Here is a 5559-nt window from a genome sequence, read left to right as displayed (position 1 = left end):
AGCATAGTACAGTAAAATTTACAGCAGTACACTTTAAAAAAATGACTAAAAATGTTATGTGGTTGCCAAGAAACAAAATATTCTGCAAAATTAGTCTACGAGCAGTAATAATGCCAATTTTTATGCAAATTATGAAGGTAATTAGGTCATAGGCTACATTATAAAAGTAAAGTGACAAACTTTAGTTGCAACAACAAAAAGTACGAGAATATTAAGCATTCGGCGAAGTAATTAAATGTAAACAACAAACAATGGGGTCAGTCAAGCAAACATACGCCAAAGCCTGGGACCAGTCAAGCCAGCCTCCTGTTACAATTACAAGATCCGAACTAGCGGATGCAAGATACTTCTAACTAATTATTTAAAAAAATGGTGCGATTATTTTAAACCCGTATCAATATAAAGTCGATCGGGGATCCGCGTAAAGCAGATACAAAAGCATCAAAAATTTGAGAAAAATGAGAACACTATAATATAAACGATGACCTTTTAGAGTACATGTTAATTGTATGAGTCCATGCATTAAAGTGAGACAAAGTCCAATTTGAAATTCTTCTGTTGCATTTTTCCAATTTGAACTTCTTATGTTGCATATCGCGCGATTTCGGGTATTGAACCCTCTTCAGAACAACTTTTATCAACAGCATAGTAGAGTAAAATTTACAGCAGTTCACTTTAAAAAAATGACTAAAATTGCATAATAATTACATGACATAGTTATTACTATCTGAAGCATTTACAAATTGTTTCACTTAACGGATCATCAAAAGTTCTGAAAAACATGCAAAAAAGTAAAGAATCGATAATTCCTGAAAGGATTTTAAATATTACAACTGTAATTTAATCTGCAAACAAAAACCTTTAAACCTGTAATTCCTGAAAAGATATTAAATATTATAACCGTAATCCAATCTGCAGAAAATAAAATTCAGAATTACTAAGGGCCACCTCTATCCATTACTATAAAGTTTCAATTAATTTGTCCAGATGGAAACCAAGCAACTTGATGGCAACATCTATGACATCACTGGTCACAGCGGTAAACCATAATTTCTTCGTGGGAAAATTGTAACTTAAAGTTCCCGGATCCTTTCGTCTGCATATAATGACCGAAGAAACACACACTTGAACTTCTTTTCAAACAGTGTATTTCTGTAAAAATTAGCCCACGGCTACCAAAAACGAGGGGGTGCAACGCGTACACCACTGAAAACTGTCACTACAGAACAGATTGCTTGGATAAAAGACGGAACCTTTGTCCAGCTAGCAAGCACTAAGCCAACAGTTAAATGTGCGGCCAACTTTCAAACAATCATTTTACGAATGACCAGAATAGATAGCAATATCTCAAATTCACGTATGCAGTACTGTGACGCAATAATGAAAGACAATTATGAAGTCATTCCAACAGGTGTTTAAAGCTGATGTAATATTTCCTGTTTAAACAGGCCCAAACAGGCCCAAACAGGTTTGACACAATTCTTATGAACGCTGGTGCAATTTTGGCACATGCTTTAGGAATTTCCATGACGTAATATTCAGTAGACTTGAACGGTTTTTATATGACGTTTGATTTGGTGAAAATTGTCGGGAACAATCACAAAGAAGCAAAATGCATTTGTGATGATCAGTGCAACCTGTAGTGACTTGAACAAAATAAATGAAAATTGTTTTTAAAAAAACTGTAAAAATTAAATGAGATTTATAACCTGTAAAAATCAAATGAAATTTACTTTTTTCAAAATATTAACTTGTGAAAATCCCATGGAATTGTGATGATGTAACCTGTAGTAACCTGAACGAATGAAATGAAATCTGTTTTTAAAACCTGTAAAAATTAAATGAGACTTAATATAACCTGTAAAAATTAAATGAAGTTTTTTTTTAAAATAATATGTGAAAATCAAGTTATTAGCAGGGTTGTAGCAAACTTTCTCCGCAAAACCACTTTTCAAAAGGGCATCATGGTAAACAGATACGGTCTTATCAAATTCATTTTGGCCAAATGATGTGGCGGACAATCGCTTTGCAGTCATAGTCGGAATTTGTCTCTTAATGTTGGGTAGGTGATTGGACTGGGCATGGATGTAAATTGGATCATTATTGGGTTTTCGATAAGGCCACAATTTACATAGATAACTTGAGAACATCTAGGAAAAAGAGTCGAAAAATTTTATGGTTTAATTCTCTTTTCAGCTTGCAGGTTGATAGCAATATTGGTAAGGAATTTTTCTAACATGTTTCCATACACTTTCCGCCCCATCATAGATTGCACAAAATATTCAACCGTAATACTATTAAGCTGAGCTACAGTTGCACTCCGAATGTTGCAAGCATCATATCCTCCCACAATAAAGCAATATTGCAGGCTGATAATGAACCATCGCAGCCTGGTTGCAATTGTAGGGTGAAGCCAGATTGTCCTTTGAATGGGCAATGCTTGCAGAAGGCCGTTGTTTACAAAGCTACAATTGATAACGGCCCGAAGGTTCTTAATTACATTGGTTGTTGTGAAACTACTTTTAAAAAACGTTTTTCCAACCATAAATGTTCCTTCATGGATAGGTCTAAACCAGGGGTGACGAACCTTTTTGCGGTCGCGGGCCACTTTGTCAATTACACATGAGTTATCGGGCCACACAACTTTAATCGTAACCTACTATGAAATCTTTTAGAAGCGACTCAAGATATTATACATGAAAAGCAACAAACGGCAGATGAAAGTAATAAAACCCACACAGTTGAAATTATCTTACGCAGAATCGAAACATACCAGTAAAAAATAAAAACAAATCAACTTGAGCAAAAAGGATAAAGCAACAGTACTTGCACTGATAATGAAGACAGTTTAATTTTGAAGCGTTTGATTTCATATGAGTATTACTTCTTCTTTTTTTGACTCTATCCTTTTTGCTCAAGTTGACTACCATGATGCTCCGAAACAACAAATCAGTTAATGAAATTTCCTTTTCAAACAAATAATAAAAGCCCATGCAAATCATACAGCTGAAGCGATCTAATGCAGCATTGAAACATAAAATATTAAAAGATAACATTGATGGATTGAATTTTTTTGCTTAGTGGGATTTTTGGAAAGTTTTTTTGCTTGACTAAGCGTTCAATATTAGGTCGAACAGACGGTGTGGCAACTTTCAACTGCATAGCCTACTAAGATTTTTATCTGTCAGCCTCGACCTGTAACGACTTTTTGTAAAGTGCATTTTAGAAAAGAACTGTTCGCATAGGTACGTGCTGCCGAAAACAGATGACCATTTGAGATTGTCAAATTGTTTTGCGGGCCACACAAAATTCTTTGACGGGCCGCATGCGGCCCGCGGGCCGCAGGTTCGTCACCTCTGGTCTAAACGAAACAGCACCTAACTATCTAAGGCAGTTTGGGACCTTAAGGACAAGGGTGTTGAATCTAAAATAACTTGGTCCATCCACAGCTGTGCTCGGCCTTATAGTGGAGATGGTCGTAATAATTGTGGCCTATGTTTGGCTGAAAAGCTGGCCATTCTAAAGGCTGATAGTGGCCACGTTCTGAACAAGCGTTCGGAACTGGTGGGTAAATGTCGTCATAGAAACAAATTTAAACTCAAGTACTTCAAAATAAAATAAATTCCTTTTGATTTTCACAAACTATTTTTTAAACAAATTTCATTTGATTTTTACAGGTTATAAGTCTCATTTAATTTTTACAGGTTTTAAAAACAGATTTCATTTCATTCGTTCAGGTTACTACAGGTAACATCATCACAATTCCATGGGATTTTCACAGGTTATAATTTTGAAAAAATTAAATTTCATTTGATTTTTACAGGATATAAATCTCATTTAATTCTAAGAGCTTTTTTAAAAACAATTTTCATTTATTTTGTTCAGGTCACTACAAGTTGCACTGATCATCACAAATGCATTTTGTTTCTTTGTGATGTCATAGATGTTGCCATCAAGTTGTTTGGTTTCCAGTTGGACAAATTAATTGAAACTTTGTAATGATGGATAGAGGTGGCCCTTAGTAATTCTGATTTTTTTTTCTGCAGATTGGATTATTGAACCATAGGCATACGAAGCCGAGCAACGTTATCAAGTTTAACATATTGAAGATTATTTATTTACAAAAAACACAAAACTACGCAACAATTAAATATCGAACGTTTTTGACATCACAAGATGTCCTCTTCAGGAATAATATACATAACTTAACTACATCTGAATAAAATACAATGGTTAACTAAATCTATAAACAGGAAAAGACAAAACTGCACAGTACTTCTGACTAGCTCAAACTCCAAGATAGGCTCCACAAGAATTAAAGGTAACTGCATCAAAAAGATTGGATTACGGTTATAATATTTAATATCTTTTCAGGAATTACAGGTTTAAAGGTTTTTGTTTGCAGATTAAATTACAGTTGTAATATTTAATATCCTTTCAGGAATTATCGATTCTTTATATTTTGCATGTTTTTCAGAACTTCTGATGATCCGTTAGGTGAAACAATTTGTAAAGGCTTCAGATAGTAATAACTATATTTGATTTAATTCGCTCTGCTTTGCCTTTTTGCTTGGCATTGAGCACTCTTTGTAGTATTAATAGTTTTCATTGTTTTAATATTGCTCCCAGCACTGAGCCAGTTGAGCACTTTCTATCAGTGGCGTATATTCAGGGTGTTCAAGGTGTGCACTGCACACCCAAAGAAATCCAGAAAAAAAGAAAATTTCCATCGGTTGTCGATGTTCTTTACTTTCATGATATTCTAACATCTTGCTGCATGCTGATTGCTTTCTTTTCAATTGCAAAACTTTTCCTCTTCTAATTTTAATACTCCAACGTTTGAAGTCATTGCCTTTAATTTTTTTCGGTCATTACTCTTAGGCTGGGTGTGCACTGACAGCTTTGCGAGTGCTTTTTAAAATAAACAATTAAGAAAAATGACGTCACAAGGCAGCGAAAACAGCAATGGTTTTAGGTCAGCAAGGCTGTGCACTCGCTGATCTGCACACCTTGGCGCGTCATTGGGGGAATCCCAGGCAATAGCAAGTTTTAGCTTGTTGGATTAGACTTAGAGTTTGAGGTGATCAGCGTTGGAAACAACTTTTGCTAGAACTGAAGCAAAAGCAAGTTTTCTACGACGATGTAATTCAAAAATTTATTGCACAAACAAAAATAATCGAATTATGCTATAGATGAATTTTCCTTCTGTAGTCGAGGTGTTAAACATTTTCGTTTTTACTAAGTAGTACGGCGGATAAAAGTACAGCCGACCAACATAGCAATCGACTTTCTTTTCTTGTTTATTATCGAGTTGCTTTGCTATTGTTTTTTGTTTTAACTTTTACCTGTTTGTTTTTAATTCGCTTGTACATTTCTCAAGGTGTTGCGACCGTGCCTAATCCTTGCATGAAGTAAATCATTTCCATCTCGAGCACGCTTTAACTTTCGCGTTTTTTCAGACTCCTGCTGTGTTATGGCAAGTAATATTGTTCGTTTTGATGGTCGGAAATAAAAAGTGAACTGAAGTATGTGACTTTATAAATGCAACTTAATGTTTGA

Source organism: Aplidium turbinatum, chromosome 14, assembly GCF_918807975.1.
Source record: "Aplidium turbinatum chromosome 14, kaAplTurb1.1, whole genome shotgun sequence".
NCBI lineage: Eukaryota > Metazoa > Chordata > Ascidiacea > Aplousobranchia > Polyclinidae > Aplidium > Aplidium turbinatum.
Note: the sequence above shows the minus strand (reverse complement) of the source record.